The 15,547-nt window shown below is 45.9% G+C and overlaps 1 long non-coding RNA gene across 1 annotated transcript in view; it reads left to right on the plus strand.

The window, feature by feature from the left end:
- The first annotated feature begins 13,462 nt into the window (after nt 1–13,462).
- The window catches only part of LOC132829170 (uncharacterized), a 468,019-nt gene continuing 465,934 nt past the window's right edge, over nt 13,463–15,547 (plus strand). Inside the window, exon 1 of the long non-coding RNA XR_009646221.1 lies at nt 13,463–13,529. This is a non-coding gene — a long non-coding RNA (uncharacterized LOC132829170). The remainder of the gene's footprint in view (nt 13,530–15,547) is intronic.

Raw genomic sequence — 15,547 nt, forward strand, 5'->3', positions numbered from 1 at the left:
GAGTGGGAGGGGGAGTTGAAATGTTGAGCCACAGGGTGGTGGGGTTGATTGGAATGGGTGTACCAGAGATGTTCCCTAAAGCGCTCTGCTAGGAGGTGTCCAGTCTCCCCAATGTAGAGGAGACCGCATCGGGAGCAGCGGATACAATAAATGATATTGGTGGATGTGCAGGTAAAACTTTGATGGATGTGGAAAGCTCCTTTTGGGGCCTTGGAAAGAGGTGAGAGAGGAAGTGTGGGCACAGGTTTTACAGTTCCTGCGGTGGCAGGAGAAGGTACCAGGAAGGAAGGGTGGGTTTTGGGGGGCGTGGAACTAACCACGTAGTCAATGAGGGAATGGTCTTTGCATAAAGTGGAGAGGGTTGGGGAGGGAAATATATCACTGGTGGTGGGGTCCGTTTGGAGGTGGCGGAAATGGCGGCGGAGGATTTGGTTTATGCGAAGGTAGGTAGGGTGGAAGGTGAGCACCAGGGGCATTCTGTCCTTGTTACGGTTGGAGGGATGGGGTTTGAAGGCGGAGGTGCGGGATGTGGACGAGATGCATTGGAGGGCATCTTTTACCATGTGGGAAGGGAAATTCCGATCTCTAAAGAAGGAGGCTATCTGGTGTGTTCTGTGGTGGAACTGGCCCACATGGGAGCAGGTACGGCGGAGATGGAGGAATTGGGAATAGGGGTTGGGAATTTTGCAGGCGGTGGGGTGGGAAGATATGTAATCTAGGCATCTGTGGGAGTCGGTAGGTTTGTAAAAAATGTCGGTGTCAAGTCAGTTGTCATAAGGGGATGGAGAGTGCCAGGAAGGGGAGGGAGGTATCAGAGATGGTCCAGGTAAATTTAAGGTCAGGGTGGAATGTATTGGTGAAGTTGATGAATTGCTCAACCTCCTCGCGGGAGCACGAGGTGGCGCCAATGCAGTCATCAAAGTTGCGGAGGAAGACGTGGGAAATGGTGCCATTGTAACTCCAGGAGACGGACTGTTCTACGTAGCCAACAAAGAGACAGGCATAGCTGGGGCCCATGCGGGTGCCCATGGTTACCCCTTTGGTCTGGAGGAAGTGGGAGGATTTGAAGGAAACATTGTTAAGGGTGAGGACCAGTTCAGCCAAACGAATGAGAGTATCGGTGGAAGGGTACTGTTGTGGACTTCGGGAGATGAAGAAACGGAGGGCTTTGGAGGTCCTGGTCATGGTGGATGGAGATGTAGAGGGATTGGATATCCACTGTGAAGATGAGGCGTTGGGGGCCAGGGAAACGGAAGTCTTGGAGGAGAGGAGGGTGTGGGTGGTGTCGCGAACGAATGTGGACAGTTCCTGGACTGGAGGATAGGACAATGTCGAGGTAGGTAGACATGAGTTCGGTCGGGTAGGAGCATGCTGAGACAATGGGTCGGCCAGGGTGGTCAGGCTTGTGGATCGTGGGAAGGAGGTCGAACCGGGCAGTGGGGGATCCCGGACAATCAGGTTGGAAGCTGTGGGTGGGAGATCTCCTCCTGAGGTGATGAGGTTCTGTATGCTCTGGGAGATGACGGTTTGGTAATGGGAGGTGGGTCATGGTAAAGGGGGTGGTCGGAGGAGGTGTCTTTGAGTTGGCATCATGGCTTCAGTGGTGTAGAGGTCAGTGCGCCAGACTCCCACTGCACCCCCTTTATCTGCTGGTTTGATGGTTAGGTCGGGATTGGAGCAGAGGGAGTGGAGGGCTGCACGTTGTGAGGGTGAGAGGTTGGAGTGGGTGAGGGAGTAGATAGGTTGAGGCGGTTAATGTCTCGGTGAAAGTTGGAAATGAAGAGATCGAAGGTAAGTAATAAGCCAGCTTGGGGTGTCCAGGTGGATGGAGTGTGTTGGAGGCCGGAAAAGGGGTTCTCAGAAAATAGGCGGGAGTTTTCATTATCAAAATAAGCTCTGAGGCGGAGGCGGTGGGAGAAGTGTTCGATGTCACGGCGTATATTAAATTAATTGATGTTTGGACGGAGGGGAATAAAGGTGAGGCCTTTGCTGAGGACTGATCATTCGTCGTCAGTGAGGGGGAGGTCAGGGGGGATGGTGAAAACTCGGCAGGACTGGGAGCTGGGACCAGGCGTAGGTGTGGAGCTGGGGGAGGGGACGGAGCCTGTAACTGGAGTGGTTGTTGTGTTAGGGGGGATGGGGATGGAGTCATGAGCAGGGGTGTTGCTCCTTTCAGGGTTCTGGGGGCAGGGATGGTGACAGTGGGACTTGGGGGTGGTGTCAGCAGAATGCAGGTGAGTGGTGTTGGTGGGGACAGAAGTGTTGGCAAACACGGCAGTGGGGGGGGCGCGGAAGTCATTGAGTGTGTGACATCAGCGATGATGTGAGGGGCGGAAGTGATGTCACTTGTGGTGTATGAGGAATGCTGAGGGGCGGAAATGGCATTTACTTTATTTTAACCAATAATTTCCTGTCACAAATCTGTTTGATAATGTCGTATTTTAATTAAACTCCGTCCTTTACTGTTTCTTTCTTTTGGTCTTCATCCACATCTCCATGGTGTTCCAATATTTCAACCTTTCTCTTTGGTCTTGGGAATTTCCATTCACCTCAGACCTGTCCCCCTCCTCATCTGTGTCCGTTTATAGCACACTGCATAATCCTGGTACCAGAGGAGCCTATCCCAATAAAATAGCTCTGTCCTCCCTGAGTACTGGGAGCAGTGCTCACTGGTCAGAACCACTTCTAATGATACCATTGTGTGATCCTGACACCTTCCAGCACTCTGCTGATATCACTCAGTCTCTCTCCATGTGATATCCCTCACTGTGTTGGTCTAATTGCTGCCTTGGTCAGCGCCTCTCACTCTTGCAGCTACTCCAGATCCTGAGCCAACAGCATTCTCCACTCCAGAGGGAAGCAACTGCACAGTCCATAGATGCAGACTGGGATTTTCCAGATCTCTGTGGGACTCAGTGACATTCTCCATGGGTAACCTTCATTGCATTAGTCTAATTTCCCATTCTGTCTACTTCTCTGTCTCCTGTAGGTATTCCTGATGTCCCTGACTCAACAGAATTCCTAATTCCTGTCTCGTCCATCACCACATTGAAGACGGTTGGTCAGCCAGAGAGAGATGGAGAGTGAGATCTGGATCCTTCAGTAAATCCTGCAGCCGGTAAGATCACTCACAGTAAACAGTACAGGGAGGGGTTCATGGGCATTAATTCAGTCCCTGAGGGCATGATGTAGGAACAATGCTGGGCAAGGAACATGAGAAAAATCTCAGGCTTCATTATCACCACCTTCTCTGTAAATTCATCTGTTCCACAGAACCCTCCCTATGTCTGTCATTTTCTCCACTGTCTGTTTCATTGATACCACTTCCCCTATCTCTATCAGCCCCTACAATCCTGCTTATCCCTGTAAGCTCCTCATATCAGTAAAACTCTCCAAGTTTCTGCCTTTGCCTTTAATCCTTGGTTCTGTCACATCTCTCCTTAACTGAAGAAAAACAACTCCTCAGTTCCTTAAGCCATCCCTGTCAGTGTAGTCCTTTCCAGACCTGAAAAACCTCCCTGTCTTTGTGACTTTTTTGAACTCCTACTGCTTTCATGATCTCAGTAACCTTCCCCGTCATGACAACAAAAAAGCTCTGTACCTTAGTAACCTCCTCCAGCTGTTAGACTCCTCCTTATCTCTGGGCACAAAGCAGAGTGACCCTGCTTCTCTCATAAATTAGTTTCTGCATTTCTAATGATGACTATGAGCTCTTCCTGTCTCTGAAACGCACTCAGTCTCTGTAAACTCTGCTGGTCCCAATTGATGTAATTTCCTTCAGTAACTACAAACCTTTATACCTTTAATCTCCTCCAGACGCAACCATACAGTTTATTTCTATAACCTCCATGAGTGATACAGTCATAGACACGTACGGCATGGAAACAGACCCTTCGGTCCAACCCGTCCATGCCGACCAGTTATCCCAACCCAGTCTAGTCGCACCTGCCAGCACCCGGCCCATATCCCTCCAAACCCTTCTAATCATATACCCATCCAAATGCCTCTTAAATGTTGCAATTGTACCAGCCTCCACCACATCCTCTGGCAGCTCGTTCCATATCTCTGTGTGAAAAAGCTGCCCCTTAGGTCTCTTTTATATCTTTGCCCTCTTACACTAAACCTATGCTTTCGAGTTCTTGTCTCCCTGACCCCAGGGAAAAGACTTTGTCTATTTATCCTATCCTATCCATGCCCTCATAATTTTGTAACCCTCTGTAAGGTCACCCCTCAGCCTCCGATGCTCCAGGGAAAACCACCCCAGCCTGTTCAGCCTCTCCCTGTAGCTCAAATCCTCCAACCCTGGCAACATCCTTATAAATCTTTTCTGAACCCTTTCAAATTTCACAACAATTCTTCCGATAGGAAGGAGACTGGAATTGCATAAAATATGCCAACAGTGCCCTAACCAATGTCCTGTACAGCCGCAATATGACCTTCCATCTCCTGTACTGAATACTCTGACCAATAAAGAAAAGCATACCAAATGCCACCTTCACTATCCTATTTACCTGCGACTCTACTTTCAAGGAGCTATGAACCTGCACTCCAAGGTCTCTTTGGTCAGCAACACTCCGTAGGACTTACCATTACGTGAATAAGTCCTGCTCAAACTTGGTTTCCCAAAATGCAGCACATGCATTTATCTGAATTGAACTCCATCTGCCAGTTAGCCCATTGTCCCGTCTGGTCCAGATCCTGTTGTAACCCTCTTCGCTGAACACTAGACCTCCAATTTTGGTGTCATTTGCAAACTTACTAACTGTACCTCTTATGCTCGCATCCAAATCATTTATGTAAATGACAAAAGTAGAGGACCCAGCACCAACCCTTGTGGCACTCCACTGGTCACAGGCCTCCAGTCCTAAAAACAACCCCCACCACCACTCTCTGTCTTCTACCTTCGAGCCAGTTCTGTATCCAAATGGCTAGTTTTCCCTGTATTCCAGGAGATCTAACCTTGCTAATCAGTCTCCCATAGGGAACCTTGTTGAATGCCTCACTGAAGTCTACATAGATCACATCTATCACTCTGCCCTCCTCAATATTCTTTGTTACTTCTTCAAAAAACTCAATCAAGTTTATGAGACATGATTTCCCATACTGAAAATGTGTTGCTGGTTAAAGCGCAGCAGGTCAGGCAGCATCCAAGGAACAGGAAATTTGACGTTTCGGGCACAAGCCCTTCATCAGGAATTCCGGATTCTAGATGATTTCCCACGCACAAAGCCAAGCCAGTCCTTGCCTTTGCAAATACATGTGCATCTTGTCCCTCAGGATTCCCTCCAACAACTTGCCCACCACTGAGTTCAGGCTCACTGGTCTATAGTTCCCTGGCTTGTCCTTACCACCCTTGTTAAACAGTGGCACCACGTTTGCCAACCTCCAGTCTTCCGGCACCTCACCTGTGATTATCGAGGATACAGATATTTCAGCAAGAGGCCCAGCAATCACTTCTCTAGCTTCTCACAGATTTCTCGGGTACACCTGATCAGGTCCTGGGGATTTAATCACCTTTAACCGTTTGTAGACATCCAGCACTTCCTCCTCTGTAATCTGGACATTTTGAAAGATGTCACCATCGATTTCCGTATAGTCTATATCTTCCATATCCTTTTCTACAGTAAATACTGATGCAAAATATTCATTTAATATCTCTGCCATTTTCTTTGGCTCCACACAAGGGTAGCCTTGCTGATCTTTGTGGGGCCCTATCCTCTCCCTAGTTACCCTTTTTTCCTTAATATATTTGTTAAAACCCTTTGCATTCTCCTTAATTCTATTTGTCAGATCTATCTCATGTACGCATTTTGCCCTCCTGATTTCCCTCTTAAGTATACTCCTACTTCCTTTCTACTCTTCTAAGGATTCCCTCGAACTTTCCTGTCTATGCCTGACATGTGCTTCCTTCTTTTTCTGAACCAAACGCTCAATTGTTCAGTCATCCAGAATTCCCTATACCTACCAGCCTTCCCTTTCACCCTGATAGGAATATACTTTCTCTGGATTCTTGTTATCTCATTTCTGAAGGCTTCCCATTTTCCAGCCGTCCTTTTAGCTGTGAACATCTGCCTCCAATCAGCTTTCAAACGTTCTTGCCTAATACCGTCAAAATTGGCCTTTCTCCAATTTAGAACATCAACTTTTAGATCTGGTCTATCCTTTTCCATCACTATTTTAAAACAAATAGAATTATGTCGCTGGCCCCAAAGTGTTCCCCCACTGACACCTCAGTCACCTGCCCTGCCTTATTTCCTACGAGTAGGTCAGGTTTTGCACCTACTCTAGTAGGTACATCCACATACTGAATCAGAAAATTGTCTTGTACACACTTAAGAAATTCATCTCCATCTAAACCTTTAACACTATGGCAGTCACTGTCAATGTTTGGAAAGTTAAAATCCCCTACCATAACTACCCTATTATTCTTACAGATAGCTGAGATCTCCTTACAAGTTTGTTTCTCAATTTCCCTCTGACTATTGGGGGATCTATAATACAATCCTAATAAGGTGATCATCCCTTTCTTATTTCTCCGTTCCACCCAAATAACCTCCCTGGATGTATTTCTGGGAATATCCTCCCTCAGCAGGGCTGTAATGCTATCCCTTATCAAAAATGCCACTCCCCCTCCTCTCTTGCCTCCCTTTCTATCCTTCCTGTAGCATTTGTATCCTGAAACATTAAGCTGCCAGTCCTACCCATCCCTGAGGTATGTTTCTGTAATTGCTATGATATCCCAGTCCCACGTTCCTAACCATGTCCTGAGTTCATCTGCCTTCCCTGTTAGGCTCGTTGCATTGAAATAAATGCAGTTTAATTTATTCGCTCTACCTAGTCCCTGCCAGTCCTGACTGTTTGACTCACTTCTGTTCTCAGCCGTACCTGTCTCAGATCCAGCTCCCTAAATCCTCCCTGTGATTGTTACCACGTCGCATCCCTGCATTCCTCCAAATCCCTGTAAAGTCCTCCATTTCCTAAAACCCGCCCTGTATCTGTCACCTGTCCCAACTTCCACAACCCTCCCTATCTCTGTAAGATACCACCCCCGTCCCAGTTACTACAGCCCGCTGTATCACTAAATGCCATCGTCACTATAATATCAGAGTACGTGTGAAAGCAGGAACACTGTACTGGGTTAGATTATCAGCCCTGATCATATTGAATGGTGGGACCGACTCTGTGTTCAAATGGTCGATACATGCTCTTCTTTCCTGTGCTTCTCTATAAACTTACTATCTATATCACCTCCTTCAGTACCCACAGCCCTCCCTATCTCCATACACTCCTTCAGTCCCCACGACTCTTCCTATCCATGTAACCTGAATCCTTCCCCACAAACCTCCCTAACTCCATAAACTCCAAAAGGCCCTACGACCCTCCCAATCTCCATAATCTCATCCATTTCTGACGACCCTCCCATTCAGAGTAACCTCCTTCAATTCCCATGATCCTCCTGATCTGTGCAACTTCCTTCTGGCCCAACAGCCATGCAGATCTCTTTGTCCCCTTTCAGGCCCCACAGCACTCCCTATCTCCATGATGTTCTTCAGTCACCACTGCACACACTATCTCCATAACCTCATACAGTCCCCACATCACTCCCTATTTTCATAATGTCCTTCAGTCCCCATGACCTTCCTTATTTCCAAAACATCTATTACCTGGTGAACCTGTAAGCTCCCTTTTTCAGTTTGCTAAACACGAACCCCCATAATCCTTTTTGCTGCCAGTCTGAAACCAAACAGTGTTAGCCTGACAGTAGGTCGGGAGCTAAAATATGTTTGAAAGGATATGTCAGTGAACAATAACTGAACGCCCAGAAACACTTATAATAAAAAGAGAATGTGGCTTTAAGCCTGTAGGATTGTATTTTTATTGGCGTGAGTATAAATGGCAGAGTAGATACGGGTGTAGGGGTCGTTGTACCGAGGATACGGTTTATTTGAATTTTCAGAAACCTTTACACAAGTTTCAATAAAGGCTAAAGAGTAACTAGGTAGAAAATAGGGCACCTTACCTTGAGGTTGTTGAGGCATTAGACAAAATAGTGATGTCAGTATTTAGTGTGGAGAAAGACATGGAATCTCGGGAACTTGAGGAAATGAATAGTGATGTCTTGGAAAGAATCCTCAACAGAGAAGAGAAAGTGCTGGAATCTTAAAGCAAATAAAGGTAGATCAATCCTCAATAGCTCATTCAGTCTATCCTTGAATATTCATGGGAAGCTAGGGAAGAGATTGTGGTGTCCCTAACAGAGATATTTATATTATCAATAGACACAATGAGTTACCGGAAGAGTGGAGGGTGCCTAATGCTATTCCATCACTTTAGGTCTGCAGGGAAAAACCAGAGAATAACAGCCCAGTGAGCCAGTGCTAGCTAAGTTGTTGGAGGAGATTCGGAGAGAAAGGAGCGACATATATTTGCAAAGGCAAGGGCTGATTAGAGATACTCAGCATGGCGTTGTGAGTGGGAAACCGTATTTCACAAACTGGATTGACTCTTCGAGGAGGTGGCCAAGAGATAGATGAAGGCAGAGCAGTCAGCGTTGTCTACGTGGACTTCAGCAAAGCATTTGACAAGGTTCCAAGGGATGTAGCACATCTCGTCAAGATGAAGAATGAAGCTAAACCGAAGGTTGAGGAACGAAGGATCAGAAGCAGGGCTCTAGAGAGTTACATGGGCCAGCACGGTGGCTTAGTCGTTAGCACTGCTGCCTCATAGCACCAGGGACGCGATTACAATTCCAGCCCCGGGCGACTGTCTGTGTGGAGTTTGCACATTCTCCCCATGTCTGTGTGGGTGTCCAACAGGTGCTCCGGTTTCCACCCACAGCCCAAAGATGTGCAGGTTAGGTGAATCAGCCATGCGTTATTCAAGAAAGGGAATAGAGATAATCCTGGGAACTACAGACCTGTCAGTCTTCTGTCTGTGATGTGCAGATTATTGGAGACTCTGAGATACAGGATTTATGATTCCTTGGAAAACCATAGTTTGATTAGAGAAAGTCAGCATTTGTAAGGGACAGGTCATGATCACAAATCTTATTGCATCCTTTGAGAATGTGACAAAACACATGTATGGCTCATTGAGAAAGAACAATGCATGGGATATATGGAAACCTGTCTGTCTGGATACAGAATTCCTGGCCCATAGAAGACAGAGGGTGATGCATTCAGCCTGGAGCTCGGTGACCAGTGGTTTTCTGCACGGAGAGGTTACAGGACGTCTGCTTTTGGTAATTTTATGAATGACTTGGATGTGTGAGTGGAAGATTGGGTTAGTAAGTTTCTCAATGACATGAAGGTTGGTGGAGTGGTGAATAGTGTGGATGTCTATTGGAGATTGCAATGGGACATTGACAGGATGTAGAGCTGGGCTGAGAAGTGGCAGATGAAGTCAAATCTGGAAAAGTGTGAAGTGGTGTATTTTGGAAGGTGAGACTTGAATGCAGAATACAGGGATAAAGGCAGAATACTGGATAGTGTGGAGGAACAGATCAATCTTGGGTTTCATGACCAGAGATCCATCAAATTTGCCACCAAGCTGAGAGTGTTGTTAAGAAAGAATATGTTGTATCGGCTTTCATTAGCTGGGGGATTGAGTTTTAAAGCCATGCGGTTATGCTGCAGCTCTATACAGCCTTGTTTAGATCCCAATTAGAATATTGTGTTCAGTTTTGATCCCTTCATTACAGGAAGGATGTGGAAGTTTTAGAGAGGGTAAAGAGGAGATTTACCAGGATGCTGCCTGTACTGGAGAGCATGTCTTATGAAGAAAGGTTGAGGGAGCTAAGGCTTTTCTCATAGGAATGAAGAAGAGTGTGCTGTGATTTGATAGAAGTCAACAAGATGGTGTGAGGCAAAGATAGAATGAACAGTGAGAGACCTCTTTATCCCACGACATACATGGTACCGGGGGCATAATTATAAGGTGATTGGAGGATGTGTAAGGGGAGATTTCAGATGTAGGTCCTTTACACACAGAGTGGTGGGTGGGTAGAATGAGATATTTTAACAGACTCTTGGATAGGCACATGGATGGTAGCAAAATGAAGGGTATGTAGGTTAGTTTGATCTTACCGTCGGGTCAAAGATGGGCATGGCTTCATGGCCGAAGGGTCCTGTGCTGTACTGTTCTGTGTTGTATGTTCTGTTTGGTAAACTGTGTAATAAGCTCAGATCAGTGTAAAAAGGTATAGCATTCAGGAGGAGCTAGTCAATTGGATACAAAATTGGGCTTGATGGTAGGAGACAGGGTGATGGGAGACATGTTGTTTTTCTGACTGGAGACATGTGACCAGTGCTGTAGTGGGTCCCCTGTTATTTGTCATTTGGATAAATGGTTTGGATGGGAATATTGGTTTTGTGGTAAGTAAGTTTTTTGAGTGACACTGAAATTGTTGGTAAAGTGGACAGTGAAGAAAGTTGTCTATGATACAACAAGATTAACAGTACTGCTGGGATAGTGGGCTGAAGAATAGCAGATGGAGTGTTCCAATGTTGTGAAACAAACCAGGGCGGGACCTGTACAGTTAATGTTCGGGCCCTGGGGAGCGGTGTCAGTCAGAGACCCAGGGATGCAGGTACACAGTTCTTTGTAAGTGGTGTCACAGGTAGACAGGCTGGTGAAGCAGGCGTTTGGGGTGGTTACCTTCTTTGGGCACAGCACTGAGAGTAGGAGTTGGGAGTTGGGATGTCATGTTGTGGCTGTACATAAAAGCATTGTTGACCAGTAGGAAGTACTCATCTGTTTCACTTACATCCTTTAGAGAAGAACATCTGACATTCTAACCTGGTCTGGCCTGCACGGGACACCAGATCCACAGCAATATGGCTGACTCTGTGCTATACTCTGGGTAATTAGCAGTGAGGCAAAGAACGTTAGTCCAATCAGTGACATCCACATCCCATGAATGAATAAATAAAAATACCTATGTCCCTCCCTACCGCTGCAAACCTCTCCAGCTGCAGCAATCTGTACTGGCTTTGTAACACCGTTCAGGCCCTGACCACTCTCTGTAACACTCGCACCACCTCCAGCACCTTCAGCTCTCCCGGTTCCTGTTGTGACATAAAACCTTGACAATTATTCCCTCTTCCATCAGATCTCCTCCTGCGAGCAGATCCTTTGCAATCCCTTTAAAACTTACTCCTAAAATATTCTCTCACTTCAGGACAAAGTACATTTTGGTGATCCTCTAAGCCCGATTATCTAATATGATCCTTTTTACTTGATTGAGGGACCGATGGGGATTTCTTGCTGAGGATTTGTCTGTTTCAATGGAATGTCCTTTTGTTGAGTGTTTTACACTGCTCCTTCAAATGTTTTCCACTGCTCATTTACAGGCACATATTTCAGTCTGTTTAGCCTGTTTACCTTGGTCAGTTCTCCTCTCCAACTCATGTTATTGGTTATTTTTGTTTCTACTTGTAGCTTGTCCTTTCTGTGAATCATTTTAAAACTTTATCTTTCTTTAAACTGCACTTTATCACAATTTCGCAGAGGATCTCTCCCGGTGACATTACTCATTCACGAAGTTTGATCACGGTCGCTCTGAGATAGTTTTGTCCCTCGCCAGTTGCACAATTTGTTTTTCAAAGAAACAGTGAAAACTAATTCTCTGAACTCCTCTTCCAATATCACTGTTGTCAGTGTGACTGTCCCAGATTATGGGAATATTGATGTTTCCCAAAATTATCACAATATGTTTGTTAAAATAATTCCAAAGAGTTCCTGTTTAATGCAGTGATGAGCCATGAAATGCTGTTCGGTGGCTAAACCTGTTCTGCTGCTTGTAGCTTGGCAGGTAGTAGCCAGAATTTACATTCATACTGACTCTACTTCATGATCTGATGCCAAATGCTTTCTCTGTAATGCCTTTCTTACCCATTATTGTTCGTGTTGCCCACTTTGCCTGAGTTTCCGCGAGGTTGTGATCCATTGAATATTTATGTCCACCTTTTGTTCACCCTGTAACCACATTTCTCTGGTTTCTAAGCCTCTTTTATCTCAGTGTCACAAATCCATCCACCTTATTGATAAGACTTCGTCCATTTAAAAAAAAACCCATAATTTACTCTTTCCCACAATTTCTTATAACAAACCTATTCACTGATGTACAGTTTTAGTTCAACTCTGTCCCATCCTGTTCCTTTCCGATTGTCTTCAGTCACATCCCCATGCTGTTCTGATGCTTCACCTTTTTTCTTTGGATTTGGAAATCTCCTTTCACCCGAACCCTGTCCCTGCATCCTCTATGTCACTTTAAAGCCCTGTTCATAAATCAACTGACATGTTTGGCCAGGACACTGGTCCCAGCACAGTTCCAGTGGGACCATCCTCATGGATGTTTTTTATAAATCAGGTAGGGGATGTGGGTGTCTCTGGCTGACCAGCCTTTGTAGCCCAGCCCTATCTGCCCATGAGCTGAATAGCTTGCTTGGCCATTTCAGAGGGCAATTGAGAGGCAAACACTTTGCTGTAGGCATGTCATGCAGACTACGTGAGGATGATCAGACCTCGTTGTCGAAAGGACAAGTGGGCGGCACGCTGGCTCAGTGCTGAGAACTCCTGCCTCACAGCACCAGGGTCCCAGGTTCGATACCAGCGACTGTGTAGAGTTTGCACATTCTCCCCTTGTCTGCGTGAATTGCCTTCGGATTCTCCGGTTTCCTCCAACAGTCCAAAGCCGTGCAGGTCAGGCGAATTGGCCATGCTAAATTGTCCATAATGTTAGGTGTATTAGGTGGAGGGAGATGGGTCTGAGTGGGTTACTCTTTCGAGGGATGGCGTGGACTGGTTGGGTCGAAAGGCCTGTTTCCACACTGGAGGGAATCTAATCTAAGAGATTGTGATTTTTGTACATCAGCAATGGTTTCATATTTGTTTATGGATTGTTAATTGCTATTTTTAAAATTATTGATTTTAAATTCCACCATATCTTATGATTGGATTCAAACCTGCCTCCCCTGAGCACTAACTGAGGTTTTGGACAAATGTCCTAACAATAATGTTACTGGGTCATCACTTCACCTGCTCACTGGTTGTTCATCCCTGAGCACTGATACATGAAGCTAAACCCATTCTTCCAACATGATTGTGTCATCCTGAAGCCTTCCAGCACTCCGGTGATCTCTCTTAGTCTCTCCCCATGTGGTATCCCTCACTGTGTGGGTCTAATTGCTGCCTCTGTCAGTGTCTCTCACTCTTGCAGCTACTCCAGATCCTGAGCTAACAGAATTCTCCACTCCAGAAAGATGCAACAGCACAGGCCAGGGATGGAGCTTGGGATTTTCCAGATATCTGTGGGGTTCATTTCCATTCTCCTTGTGTAACCCTCACTGCATCAGTCTAATTTCCCATTCTGTCTATTTCTCTGTCTCCTGTAGGTAGTCAGGAAGTTCCTGACTCAATAGACTTCCCAACTGCTGTGTGTCTCATCCATCACCTTATTGTAGATGGTTGGTCAGCCAGAGAGACAAAGGGCAGGGAGATCTGGAACCTTCAATAAATCCTGCAGTGAGGTAAGATCACTCACAGTGCACAGAGCAGGGAGCACAGTGCAAATATTGGCTAACGATACATGATATAGATACAGTGCTGCGTGGGGAGCACAGTATAGACACACCCCATGCTCAGTCACCACATCTACTTTAACTGAAATTGCACTGAGACAGCATCGGAAGTTCATAGGTATCAATCCAGGCCTGTGCTGTCTCAGTGAGCGTCAGGACAACAGAGGGGAGAGTAGGCCTCCGACGAGATGTTGTGAATGCTGCCTGGGATCTTTCTGTTCTGTGTTCTCCCTCTAACACTGTACTAAGACTCACTACTCTGCAAAACTGTATCTGTGGCATGGCTTGTGCACCAGTGTCTTCAGTCAGTTTTAACTCCTACAATAGTCCCTGGCCCTGTAACCTGCTCCATTCCCGATAGTCCCTCCACATATTTGAAATGTACTGCATTCCAGAATACCATCACTATCACTGTAAGTTGCTTCAGTGTCTACAACATGCCTTATTTTGGTACACTAATCCTCTTTAACTGGATACAGAGTGATATAGCACGGAAACAGAACCTGTGGTCCAACTCCACAATGCTGCCCATGTTTCCTAAACTGAATGAGTCTCAATTGCCTGCATTTGGCCCTTAGCTCTTCCAACCTTATCCTCTCCATGTTCCTGCCCAAATGTCTGTTCCATGCTGTAATTGTTCTTGTTTCTCGAATGTGCCTGAGGCAGTCTGTTCCGTCTATGCACCATCCTCTGTGGGTAACGTTCCCCGTTAACTCCCTCTTTAAATCCTTGCTCTCTCACCTCCTGTTTATACCCTCGAGTTTTGGACTCACCTACCCTTGGGTATTCATCATTCTTAGGTCACCCCGTGGCCTCCTCTGCCCAAGGGAAATATTTAGGACAATGATACAAATATCTCCAAAGTATGTAACAAAGTGCTGGCCAATGTCGACAAGTGTGCCAAATGCCGCTTTCCCCACCCTGTCCACCTGGTATGCCACTTCCGAGGAACAATGTAACTTGCACCCCCTGGTCTCTCTCTCTTTCTTTCTTCGACAACCCTGGCCAGAGCCCTTCCATTAACTGTGTTAGTCCTCCCTGGTTTGTCTTAACAAAATCCAACATCTGAATTAAACTCCATCTTTCATTCCTTGGTCCACTGGCCCAGTTGGTCAAGATCCCCTTTGATAACCGTATTTACTGCCCACTACACCATTAATTTGATCATCAACAAACTTTCGCACAATCACTCCTATATTTTCAACCAATTCCTTTATGGAGATGATGCACATCAGTGGACCCAGCCCTGATCCTTTATTCAATAAAGGAATAAAACCATATTCTTGTCATAGAGCCATACAGCATAGAAACTGACCCTTCAGCTGATACTCACCATCATCTGAAACTAAACTCTTCCCAGCTGCCTGTTGCTGGCCCATATAACTCCAACCCTTCCCTATTCACCTGTTTATCCAAATACCTTTTAAATGTTGTAATTGTACCCATATCAACCCTTTCTCAGGACGTTCATTCCACACTCAAACCACCCTCGGTGTAGCAAATAGCCCCATATCTTTTTTTTGAACATCTCTCTCTAACCTTAAAATGTGGCTCCTCCTCTTGAGACTCCCCCATCCTGAGGAAAAGGCAACGACCATTAAATTGATCTATATTCCTCATTTTTTTCATAAACCTTTATAGTATAATGTCTCAAACTCCAGGCTCCAGTGAAAAAAAGGCTCAGACTATCCAGCCATTTTTCAGAACTGAATCCTTACATACCCAGCAATATCCTGGTAAATCTCTTCTGAATGCCCTGCAGCTTAATAATACCCTCCCTGTTAACTGGGCGACCAGGACTGGATAGAGTATTGCAGAACAGGCCTCACAAATGTCTGTGCAATCTCAACATGACGTCCCAATTCCTCAACTCAATTTACTGAGCAATAGTCAGGCATGCCAAGCACTGTCTTATCCATCCTGTGATGCAAACGTCAAGAATTATGTACCTGAACCCGGAGGTCCCT

This window comes from Hemiscyllium ocellatum, chromosome 28 (genome assembly GCF_020745735.1).
Source record: "Hemiscyllium ocellatum isolate sHemOce1 chromosome 28, sHemOce1.pat.X.cur, whole genome shotgun sequence".
Lineage (NCBI taxonomy): Eukaryota > Metazoa > Chordata > Chondrichthyes > Orectolobiformes > Hemiscylliidae > Hemiscyllium > Hemiscyllium ocellatum.